Raw genomic sequence first — 12783 nt, forward strand, 5'->3', positions numbered from 1 at the left:
CCAATAAATATACACACTTTGCTACTATTGGTGGTGGTGTTGGTGGTGGTAGAATGTGTATGTATGTAAGCATATGTGATGGAAAAATCTGTGAAGAATGAAGCCCCTGGATTTATGGTCCTCATTTTTCCCTTCTGGATCCTATGATGTCAGTAACTTGTGTGAATGGGTCAAGATTGAAAAGTCCTCTTGCAAATAACTACACATTTCCTTAGCCACTCTGTCTCTGGAGCTCAACTGTGGCTTTATTCCCACCTCTGCTTGTGGGTCATCCACAGGAATTTCTCCTGAGGCTGCCCTGGAGGCTGGGGGTCTGTCCCACCAAGGACCAGACATGGAGGTGGTGCAGCTGCGTGGCCGTTATGGACCCTGGAAGTGCCTGGTATGTAGAGAAGCAGTCCCAGGTACAAGAGATATGGTGCTATTAGGGGTTTTTCTAGCATTCTTCATCTCTGCCCCAGTGAGGTCCAACGGTGGAGGTGGTGTGGTTGCTTGGATTGCAGGGACCCAGGAGGGACCCGTTATGCAGGGATCGTGGTGCCAGGTACACAGGGAAGCTGGCAGTCACAGGCACGAGAGATATGGTGCTTTTAGTGTTTTTCCTAGCCTCTGGTGGCTCTGCCCCAGTGAGGACCAATTGTGGAGGCGATGCTGTTGCTCGGATCGTGGGGCCCCTGACAGTGCTGGATATGCAGGGAATTCTGCAGCTACAGGCACAGGAGGCATGGTGCTTTTAGGATTTTTCCTAGCCTTTGGCAGCTCTGCCCCAGCGAGGACCGATTGTGGAGGTGGCGTGGTTGCTTGGGTTGTGGGGACCGTGACAACACCCAGGGCACAGCGAAGCTGGTGGCCAAGGCGCAGAAGATCCGGCACTGTCAGAAGCTTTTTTAGTGTCTGACGCCGGCATCCCTGGCTGGTCCTTTGGTCCTTCTCTACTGATCAGTGCATCGGGTGCTCAAACCCCACCCCCTCGGGCTGAGTTTCTTCTCTATTGTTTAACACATCAGGCACTCAAAAGGCCATTGTCTCTGGGGTCTTCTCTATTAAGCTGCCAGCACTGGTGTGTGGGGAGAGAGAGGCTACAGTGATCGTTCCCCCCACTGCATGTGACTCAGCAGTAGCACTGCCTCCATGGCTGCCTCGCTTTCCTCCAAAGGCATTCTTCACCACAAACTCAAAAGAGAGAAGATAATGACTAGAAATATGAAAATTACAAGAGAAAAAAATCTCATTTATGAAAGCAAGCATATACTAAAGGTAATAGTTTAACCACTTATAAAGTTAGTAAAATGATTAAAAAACAAAAGTAGTAAAATCATCCACATCTACAGTAAGTAGTTGAGGGATGTAAATAGGGATATAAAGGGATGTAAGCAAAAAGATGAAAAATATGATTTTAAGACCATTAAACATTGTGGGGAATGGGCGGTAAAAATACAGGGCTGTTAGCATAAATTCAAACTTAAAAGACCATCAACCTAAAATAAATTTATATATTTATAACTGTTGTAAATATAAACCTCAAAGTAACCACAAAAGAAAAATCTATAATAGATAATCTATATTTTTCAAAACAGGTAAAGTAATACAAAATAATACTAAAATAGTCATCAAATCACAAGGGAAGAGAGCCAAAAAAGAAAGGAGCAAAAAACAACTACATAAACAACCCCAAAGCAATGAAAAAAATGGCAATAAGTACTTACCTATCAAGAACTATTTTGCATGTAAATAAACTAAAAGTTTCAATCAAAAACACAGATGGCTGAATGGATACACACACATATATATACTGCCTATAATACTCAGTTCAGTGTTAAAGATACATACAGACTGAAAATGAAGGGATGGGAAAAGGTTTTCTATGCAAATGAATATGAAATGAAATCTGGGATAGCAATATTTATATTGGAAAAAATTGACTTAAAGTCTGTAACAACAGGCAAAAAAGCACTTTATATAGTGATAAAGAAATTGCTCCAAGAAGATGTAAAACTTGTAAACATATATGCACCTAGATATATAAAGCAAATATTAACAAACATAAAGGAAGACACTGACAGGAGCACAGTACCAGGAGATGATTTTAAACCCACTTACATCAATGGAGAGATCCTCCAGACTGGCAAATCGACTAAACCACCACCACCATACACGTTCACGTGCTCTCCTAAGGCAGATCATTGTTAATCAGTAAGGTTTTCATCCACAGTTACCATATTAAGAAAATTAATCATGCATTCAGCTCCAAGAGCCACCTTCCAAGAAGGCAGCTTGCATTAGCTCTAAAATGTTAAATGTCCTCATATGAAATGAAGTAACATAGACATAATAGGCAGATATACCTTACAAAACCATATACATGTATTTTGAAACATAACTAAAGATCTTAACACAGTTGTAAACATTATATTCCATATAATCAAAAGTCCTTTATATCCCAACATTTACAGAACACTATAATGAGTGGAGCAAGTTTATATTCCTTTGCTACATTTAACAAATACATTTCAATGAAGATAACAATAAATATTACCCATCTTTTTTATAATTTTATTATCTATTATTTGCATTGAATCATTTTTTCCTACTACGTAGTGAAGATAAAGAAAACATTGCAGAAAAGGAAAACATGGTGTCCTTTATTCTACCATGAAGAATGACACCCACACCTTACTTAAGTACCTTAACACCTGCACTGTCAAAAACTAAAAAATATTTGCCTTGTAAAGAAACATATTTGCAAGAGTATTTATTTCCTAAATATTATTTTATTTGGAGACACATGTTTTGGTCTCAAACTCTACCTAAATTAAAATGTTTATTTCAATCATTATGACAAAACAAATGTTTTTTTGGCCCAGTCTAAATGCACAAATGTTCTTGCAAATGTTCCCTAGGCCAGCTGCTACTAACACTTCTTTGTAAACTTTCTTTACTAGAAATTTTGCCCCTCAGTTCAGTTCAGTTCAGTTCAGTTCAGTTCAGTTGCTCAGTCGTGTCCGACTCTTTGCCACCCCATGAATCGCAGCATGCCAGGCCTCCCTGTCCATCACCAACTCCTGGAGTTTACTCAAACTCATGTCCATCCAGTTAGTGACGCCATCCAGCCATCTCATCCTCTGTTGTCCCCTTCTCCTGCCCCCAATCCCTCCCAGCATCAGGGTCTTTTCCAATGAGTCAACTCTTCCCATGAGGTGGCCAAAGTACTGGAGTTTCAGCTTCAGCATCAGTCCTTCCAATGAACACCCAGGACTGATCCCCTTTAGAATGGACTGGTTGGATATCATTGCAGTCCAAGGGACTCTCAAGAGTCTTCTCCACAAAACAGAAAAAGAGACACAGAAATACAGAACAGACTTTTGAACTTTGTGGGAGAATGTGAGGGTGGGATATTTCAAAAGAACAGCATGTATACTATCTATGGTGAAACAGATCACCAGCCCAGGTGGGATGCATGAGACAAGTGCTCCGGCCTGGTGCACTGGGAAGACCCAGAGGAATCGGGTGGAGAGGGAGGTGGGAGGGGGGATCGGGATTGGGAATACATGTAAATCCATGTCTGATTCATATCAATGTATGACAAAACCCACTGGGGAAAAAAAAAAAAAAAAGAGTCTTCTCCAACACCACAGTTCAAAAGCATCAATTCTGTGGCACTCAACTTTCTTCACAGTACAACTCTTACATCCATACATGACCACTGGAAAAACCATAGCCTTGACTAGACGGACCTTTGTTGGCAAACTAATGTCTCTGCTTTTTAATATGCTATCTAGGTTGGTCATAACTTCCCTTCCAAGGAGCAAGCATCTTTTAATTTCATGGCTGCAATCACCATCTGCAGTGATTTTGGAGCCCCCCAAAATAAAGTCTGCCACTGTTTCCCCATCTATTTCCCATGAAGTGATGGGACCAGATTCCATGATCTTAGTTTTCTGAATGTTGAGCTTTAAGCCAACTTTTTCACTCTCCTCTCTCACTTTCATCAGAGGCTTTTTAGTTCTTATTCACTTTCTGCCATAAGGGTGGTGTCATCTGCATATCTGAGGTCATTGATATTTCTCCCGGCAATCTTGATTCCACCTTGTGCTTCATCCAGCCTGGCATTCTGCATGATGTACTCTGCATATAAGTTAAATAAGCAGGGTGACAATATACAGCCTTGATGTACTCCTTTTCCTATTGGGAACCAGTCTGTTGTTCCATGTCCAGTTCTAACTGTTGCTTCCTGACCTGTAAACAGCTTCTTAAGAGGCAGGTCAGGTGGTCTGGTATTCCCATCTCTTTCAGAATTTTCCACAGTTTATTGTGACTCACACAGTCGAAGGCTTTGGCATAGTCAATAAAGCATAAATAGATGTTTTTCTGGAACTCTCTTGCTTTTCCAATGATCCAGCAGATGTTGGCAATTTGATCTCTGGTTCCTCTGCCTTTTCTAAAACCTGCTTGAACATCTGGAAGTTCACGATTCATGTATTGTTTAAGCCTGGCTTGGAGAATTTTGAGCATTACTTTACTAGACTGTGAGATGAGTGCAATTGTGCAGTAGTTTGAGCATTCTTTGGCATTGCCCTTCTTTGGGATTGGAATGAAAACTGACCTTTTCCGGTCCTGTGGTCACTGCTGAGTTTTCCAAATTTGCTGGCATATTGAGTGCAGCACTTTCACAGCATCATCTTTCATGATTTGCCCCTACTGGTTGTCTATTTGAAGACATTTGTAAAATGTTTATCTTAGAATATTGTACACATTTTCAAATGCATAATATTCTTTGTATTATTTATATGTACAAAAACATTTTCATATTGGGTAGTGGATGAAATTACTTAAAAACAAAATGTAAGGAAGCTATTATGCTGATCAGTTCCATAAAAAGAAATAAAAATAAAATTGAATAAGATTATTTGCTTGATTAAGAGCAGTAAGAAGACTAGTGTTTAAAATCATGATATACCATATCCTGTAGGAGTTGATCATCTATGTAGCTATGTCAGAACTTGTTCACATATATTTTGAACCATTAAACCTAATATAAAAGAAAGAGATTTAATAAGGCAATTAGATACTTAAAAATACTTTGGAATGGCTAAAAATGAAGGCCCCAGGCTGGCTTTCCTGGATTGATTACCAGAATAGCAGCACAGAACTAGCTTTCCAAGGAAACTTATATCTTTTCTTTAATCCAAAAGACAGAAATATAGAAGTTGCAACCTCAATTACTCATTTCAACTCTACCAGGATCCAGGAATCAGGAAATCTAACTACAGTCTGCAGGATAAAAATTTCTCAGTCTTTCCATTGCAAAGAAGGTTTACCTCTAATGACCACTAAGTTGGGGATTGAACACTGGATTCCCTGTTACCACTGCTCCTTCATAATGCTTGCAAATAAAAACAATGATATCTCTTAATTATTTCTACCTTTTACATCTCAAGGTGTTACGCATGGTGGAAACAGGACAGAACATAAACTGTAAAGACACCGAGGAATTATAAACCTGTTAACACGTAGTAGTACCTGAAACAAATGAATTGGAATTGCACTGAGTGAACCTGAAATATCTGGTAGAGGAAGCGTATAAAAAAGCAACGCTTTCAGCTGCACAACTTTAGTTTTATAATTACATTTGTCACTAAGTGTACATTTATCAACTAATGATGCAAATTTAAATTTTGATTGGTCAAAGTGAGACTACTCAAGAGAGTTAGCAAGATAGTAATATATTCACGATGGAGAAGAAAACGGCAACCCACTCCAGTATTCTTGCCTAGAGACTCCCGTGGACAGAAGAGCCTGGTGGGCTGCTGTCCATAGGGTCGCAGAGTCGGACACGACTGAAGTGACTTAGCATGCATGCATGCATTGGAGAAGGAAATGGCAACCCACTCCAGTGTTCTTGCCTGGAGAATCGCAGGGACGGGGGAGCCTGGGGGGCTGCCGTCTATGGGGTCGCACAGAGTCGGACACGGCTGAAGCGACTTAGCAGCAGCAATACATTCACGAAGCACTTTATGTTGTTGATTTAAACGGTCTCTCCTGCAGTGAGGTTGTTTAGTTTCTCAGACGTGTCTGGCTCTTTGGTGACCCCATGGCCTGCAGCCCGCTAAGCTCCTCCGGCCACAGCGTTTCCGAGGCACTAGGACGGACGTGGAGCGTCGGCTTCTCTCCGCGGCCAAGGGCCCGCGGAGGGCCGCCCGCCACGACGCCGTAGCGGCCGAGCCGTCGTGTCGTGACAACAGTGTGGAGGCTGTCTCCGCGACGGCGGGTGCGGCCGCTCCGGCCCCAGGCGGGCTCGGCGGCCGCGTGGCGAGTGTCTGCCGGCGCGCGGCCCTTCCCTTCCTGCGGGCGGCGCCGAGCGGTGACGCGGAATAGCGACGCGTAGCCGCGGGCAATGGCGGCCTCCACGGCCTCGCAGCGGCCTATGGAGGGGATCCTGAGGAACAAGAGCTCTACGACCTCCTCTGTGGCGGCCTCCGCCGAACATCCCGGCAAGTGTTGACAAGAGCTGAGTAAAAGGTCCCAGAAGTGGGATGAAATGAACATCCTGGCGACCTCATCCAGCAGAGGAAGCCTATGGTTTAGTGAAGCTAGACTGCCGAGCACGCCTTCCCACAGTATGGTGGGTGGTGAGGAGGATGTACTGAGTGGTTCAGAAACCGCTGAAGCCCTGAGCCCAGATATCTTAGCTCCGAAATGAGCTGATACTACTGCTGCTGAAAGCTCCGAACCAAAGTATCGAGTTAATGAACCAGAAAGCAGTGGAGATGAGGAACCTGACCTCTCACCTGAAGAAGGAGAAAAAAAAAAAAGCGACAGTTTGAAATGAAAAGGAAGCTTCATTACAGTGAAGGACTGACTGTTAAATTAGCTAGAGAATTAATCTCAAAAGACCGAAATATGAGGAGGGGAATGAAGTAATGTCAGAGACTGAGGCTAGAGAAAGCATGGATATGGAAGAATATAGTCAAAGATCTGCTACAAGTGACCAACTGCAAAACGAATCAGAGTTCATAGAAGATTTTTTTTTTCAACACAGTAATTGTCAAATACAAACTCTATTACTTTAACATACTGCTTCTTGTTCTCTACAATCATGACTTAAGTACCAAAATACGTACCAGTTATTATATATTGCCAAGAGTTAAATAACTTAAGAGACTAATTAGACTGAAAATGCCCAATTGATACATGTATTCTTGTGTAGTACTTCAACATAAATACAACATAATGTCATCCAAAACTACGTTACTTTTGTAACACTATTGGTTAATTTGTATAACATATATAGCTTTTCATGCTTTAGAAATTAATATCTTTGGGGAAGGGAGAGGGGATCTAATTTATTTTCTTCATTTCTAGATGTGACAACTCTTATAAATAAGGTTGGGTTTTTTTAAAAAAAATCAAAATTCAATTAGCACAACAGATCATATAGGCTGATAAATATATTCAGTCTGAAAAGTATTTTAACACGTGTCTTCAACTTGGCTGTTTAATTGAAAAGGATTACATTATGAGTTACTGTTGCATTTTCTGGCATACTACCTTTAAAATTCCTGTTGAGTTTCTTTTATGTTTAGAAGGAAAGGATTAAACTTTTTTCTCATCAAAACTAGCTTTTTTCCATAAATAAATTATCAGATTAAATTTGCCAAAAAGAAAAGAAAAAGAATATTGAAGAGGGTTGCCATTTCCTTCTTCAGGGATCTTCCCGACCCAGGAATCGAACCTGTCTCCTTCATTGGCGGGTGGATTGTTTACCACTGAGCCCTTCAATGAGAGGGCTTATACTGCTTAAATTAAATTTTTGCATGTGCACTAGGTCATCTTTATTTTAATAAATATTTTATTTGATGCTAATTATGAAATGTCTCAAACATAAGCTCAACCAGCTCGCACAATTTGTAATTACTATTCTTTACATAGACTTTTTACTGGAATAAAGCTGTACTGATTATGGTACCTGGTATATGACTAAGATTCTGCAACTATGCTGTTTGTTAATTTATTTGTTTGTTTTTTATGAATAAAATAAAAGTTGACTTATATTTTTCACCTAACCACCTTGAATCAGGATCATTTAACTCTTCAGTTCTGCCTTAAAATGGTCATGCTGCCATTCCACACAGTACTGATGCCACTCCACACAGTACTGATGACAACATGCAGCTAGGTCTTATACAGCAGGAAACAGTAGATATCCTACATAGTTCAAAGCATCCACACCAGATGGTTGGACATAAGCCTCGCAAAACCAAGAGTGCTACCTCACTGAAGTAGTCAGGGATTCTAATAGTTTGTATCACTTTGTGATATTCTTTTCAAGTACAAAGACAAGCTTTTGTTGCTCATGATGGTTTAGTTGCTAAGTTGTGTCTGACTCTTGTGACCCCATGGACCGTAGCCCGCCAGGCTCCTTTGCCCACGGGATTCTCCAGGCAAGAATACTGGAGTGGGTTGCCATTTCCTTCTCCAGGGGATCTTTCCAACCCAGGAATCGAACCTGGGTATCTTCCCTGGCAGGCAGATTCTTTACCAACTTGAGTTATGAGGGAAGCCTTACTTGTTGCTCATATCCCCTTCAATTAAAACACAAGCCACTCTTCCCAGGCCTTGATGGATACTTGGTGGTTATTGGAGAATACCTATTTATCAAGGAACTCATAAACCTATCATCTTTGAGTGTCACCCAGAGCCTAAGAAGATTTTCTACCTGATTAAGTCTTCTTTGTGGGGAAGTCTAGCTCTCTGTTTTTATGACCCAGATGATTCAGTGATACTTGTTGAGTCTGTGAAAATCAAGATACCCCATGGAGACTGCTTAAAAGCCTGAAAAAGAATCCCACCCTTACTTAAAAAAAAAAAAATAATAATTGTCCTTTTGGCAAATGCTTGTCTCGTGTTAAGTAACTACTTTCAGTTTGCTGCTGGGTAGCAATCGATCTGAAAAACTGACCCAGTACTCCGTGTGACCAAAATACCTGAGCTCCTATTCAAGAATAAATACCAACAGATCCATGTTAATATTTGCATATACTCAGCTGCATTTCAGCATATAATGGAAGAATATATGTATATAAGTTTGATTAGAGTAGTCACTGAGGGTTCAATTAGGTTGCTAATGCTGCTGTTTAACATTTCTAATACACCTAATTCTGCTACCTACCACTTCTTTTTTTTTTTTTTTTTTTTACAGGAAACCATTAGAGACCAGCTAATTCTTTTTTTTTTTTTTTAATTAATTAATTTATTTTTTCAGTGGGTTTTGTCATACATTGACATGAATCAGCAATAGATTTACACGTATTCCCCATCCCGATCCCCCCTCCCACCTCCCTCTCCGCCCGATTCCTCTGGGTCTTCCCAGTGCACCAGGCCCGAGCACTTGTCTCATGCATCCCACCTGGGCTGGTGATCTGTTTCACCATAGATAATATACATGCTGTTCTTTCGAAACATCCCACCCTCACCTTCTCCCACAGAGTTCAAAAGTTTGTTCTGTGCTTCTGTGTCTCTTTTTCTGTTTTGCATATAGGGTTGTCGTTACCATCTTTCTAAATTCCATATATATGTGTTAGTATGCTGTAATGTTCTTTATCTTTCTGAGACCAGCTAATTCTTTGTAAGTATTGCTACATGACTTGTCGTGGGGAAATTAACAGCATGGTGCCAGTCAGGCTCTCTCACCCCACGCTCTCACACCCTCTCACCCCATGTTCTGTAAACAATGACTTTGCATGGTTGTGCAATGACTGAGATCACCTATTGCACTGCACATGCGCATCCTGAAGTACTCACTTGGTTACTGACTACTCGGTATGTGAGCTTCGCCATGCAAGCCCTGGCTGCGGTTGCACTGGGGCCACACTGGAGCGACATCGTAGTTTTGTGATATGAGGTTACGTTATGGCTACATTACGGCTGTGTTATAGTTATGTTACGGCTGCCGTTCTGGCTGCTGCATCAGCCAGGAGAGACTGTCCTGTGCCAGCCAGGAGAGAACAAATGTGTCTGCAGTTCCCACAGCGCCTCAAGTCTTCTTCCAGCCTATCAGCTTGCACTTGGCCTACCCTGGTTTCAGCAAACAGTGTGAACAGCAAGACAACTGGTGTCATGAACAGGATCAGCTATACAATTGGTGTAGTTGGCAGAATACCCAGCAGTGGGTGAGTGGGAATCCTCATTGAGAGAGAGAGAAAAAAACAACCCATCAGATGTCCTGCAGGGTACATGGATGTTCTGGAGTGGGCTGCTTTGAAGTCTGAATTGGACATGGGACCCTGCATCCCTTGTGGTAACCTCATGGAATGACTCTCACCCCTCCTTTGAAAGGGACATGTTGTCATCATCTGTCCGATCTTCTCTAAAGAGAGCAGGGAAGATGGCAGAGTAGGATGTGCGCTCATCTTCTCCTATGAGAACTCCAAAATTACAATTCATTGCTGAACAACCATCAACAAAACAATGTTGGATCCCACCAAAAAAAGATACCTCACATCCAAGGGCAAAGGAGAAGCCCCAGCAAGACAGTAGGAGGGGCAAAATCATGTTTAGAATCAAACCGCATACCCACTGGAAACACTCAGAGGGCTTAAACAAAATTTTGTGTGCACCAGGACCCAAAAACCCCACAGAGACTGAACCAGACCTGCCTTTGAGTGTTTGAGTGTCTCCTGCAGAGGTACGGGTCAGTGGTGGCCTGCCACAGGGGCAGGGGCTGTGGGTGCAGCAGACCTGGTCACACAGCGTGGGGCGTAAGTCTTACTGGGAGATCGCCGTTAACCCTACCATAGAGCCACCGAGCAGGCAATCCACAAACTGCAGAAGACTTATACCAAATAAATTCTCATACTGTTAAGAAAGTTAAGAAAGGATTTTTTTTGTGTGTCCCCAATTTCTTGTTTGTAGAATATAGGTTTCATTGAGCCTCCTTGAACTTCCCTGAGTTCCAAAGGGTAGATTCAAACAATTCTTGATCAGGGAAGGGAGGGGATGCAGAAATGGGTATAATCAAGAGGTGGTAGAGCATTGAGGCAAGGCCTCATTCTTACTCAAGGAATATGGACAATATCTTTGAGTTCTTCTGCAGAACTGGGGCTCTCGTCCACGTGGAGGAGGGTAACTTCAGGCTGAGCGCAAGATTTCTGGAGCAACACCCTACTACCGTACCGCCAATTAATCAGAAGAAAGTCATACACCCCAAAGCCCTTACCCCAATTTTGCCTTCCTGTTCTGGGTGCCAGTGATGACCACCCTGTTAGGCCTCCTGTTTGTTCCCTGTCTGCTTCACCTCTGATGTGTCCAACAGTTTCAGGCTAAACTGCTGTTACTGGGGGGTGAATGCTGGTTTCCGGCACAGAACACCTTGACTTAGATCAGGTAGAGAGAGACTTCTGCTCTGTTAGGTAGGACAATACCCATGCCCAGATGGAAGAAGTTAAGAAGAAAGATACCCCCACCCAAATTCCCAAGGTGTATCTTGAGTATGAAGTCTCTCAGGGAAGAATAAGTTGTTAAGGGAAATATACCGACTGAAATCACCCACCCTGGCCAGGTACCATCATAATCATTCACGTGAGTTATTTTACAACAGAAGGTCCTGGGAAGGAACACAGAAATAACAAGCCACGACCAACTGGAAGAATTTGGAAAAGGTCAAAAGGAGACACCAGGTGTCCTACCACATCTAAGAATCTTTCTCGCTGGCATCATCTTGGCTGATCAATTCCTGCGCCACCAGGAAGGACCCTGAGTCCATGATTGGCCAGAGAAAATCTGGAAGCTAATCCATCACCATAAAACCCGAGACTGCCAGCCACAAGGCAGAGAAGTTCTCCTGCGTCCCCTCATCCTCCTGCTCTCCGCCGGAGGGCCCCTTCCCAGTAAAGTCTCTTGCTTTGTCAGCAGGTGTGTCTCCTCTGACAATTCATTTCTGAGTATTAGAGCTCACTCTGGGGTCCTGGAAGCAGTCCCCCTTCCTCCAACAGGTACACCATTTCCATTCACCTATTGAAAGACATCTTGGTTACTTCCAAGTTTTTGACCATTAGGAACAAAACTGTTGTAAACATCTTGTGGAGACTTCTGTGTGAAAAACTTTTCAACTCCTTTGAGTAAATACCAAAGAATATGGTTATTGGATTGTATGGCAAGAATATACTTAGTTTTATAAGAAATCATCAAAGTATCTTCCATGCTCCCAAAAAGAGTATCTGTATCATTTTGCACTCTCATTATAAATGAATGAGAGTTCCTGTTGTTCCTAGCTCTGCCATCATTTAGTATGGTCAGCGTTCTAGATTTTGGCCATTCTAATAGTAGTATCTCACTGTTGTTTTATTTCCTGATGGCATATGACACAGAACCCTGTACACAGGCTTATCTGCATTCTCTATACATAATGGATAGAAACAGAGAGTAAGGTGGTTATTGACACAGACTGGGGTGTAGGGAAAATGAGATGCCTGTCAAAGAGTAAAATCTTCTAGTCATAAGATGAATGGATTCTGGAGATCCAATATGCAGCATGGTGACTAACATGTAATTCACAATGTTACATAACTGAACGCTATTAAGAGGTGGATCTTAAATGTTATGACCACACACACCAAAAAATGTTAGCTATGTGAAGGGACGGAGGTGTTAGCTAACCATACTGTGATAATCATTTCACAATATGTGCTTATATCAGGTTATCATGTTGTACAGTGTAAAACTGCATATATGTCAATAATATATCAATAAATCTGGTAAGAAAAGGTGTTGCATGTCACTACTAAT

General features: G+C 42.0%; 1 pseudogene; it reads left to right on the plus strand.

The window, feature by feature from the left end:
* The first annotated feature begins 6394 nt into the window (after window positions 1-6394).
* LOC122679123 lies at window positions 6395-7070 on the plus strand (annotated as a pseudogene).
* The last annotated feature ends 5713 nt before the right edge of the window (window positions 7071-12783 follow it).

The sequence above is a fragment of the Cervus elaphus genome, chromosome 21, assembly GCF_910594005.1.
Source record: "Cervus elaphus chromosome 21, mCerEla1.1, whole genome shotgun sequence".
Classification (NCBI taxonomy): domain Eukaryota; kingdom Metazoa; phylum Chordata; class Mammalia; order Artiodactyla; family Cervidae; genus Cervus; species Cervus elaphus.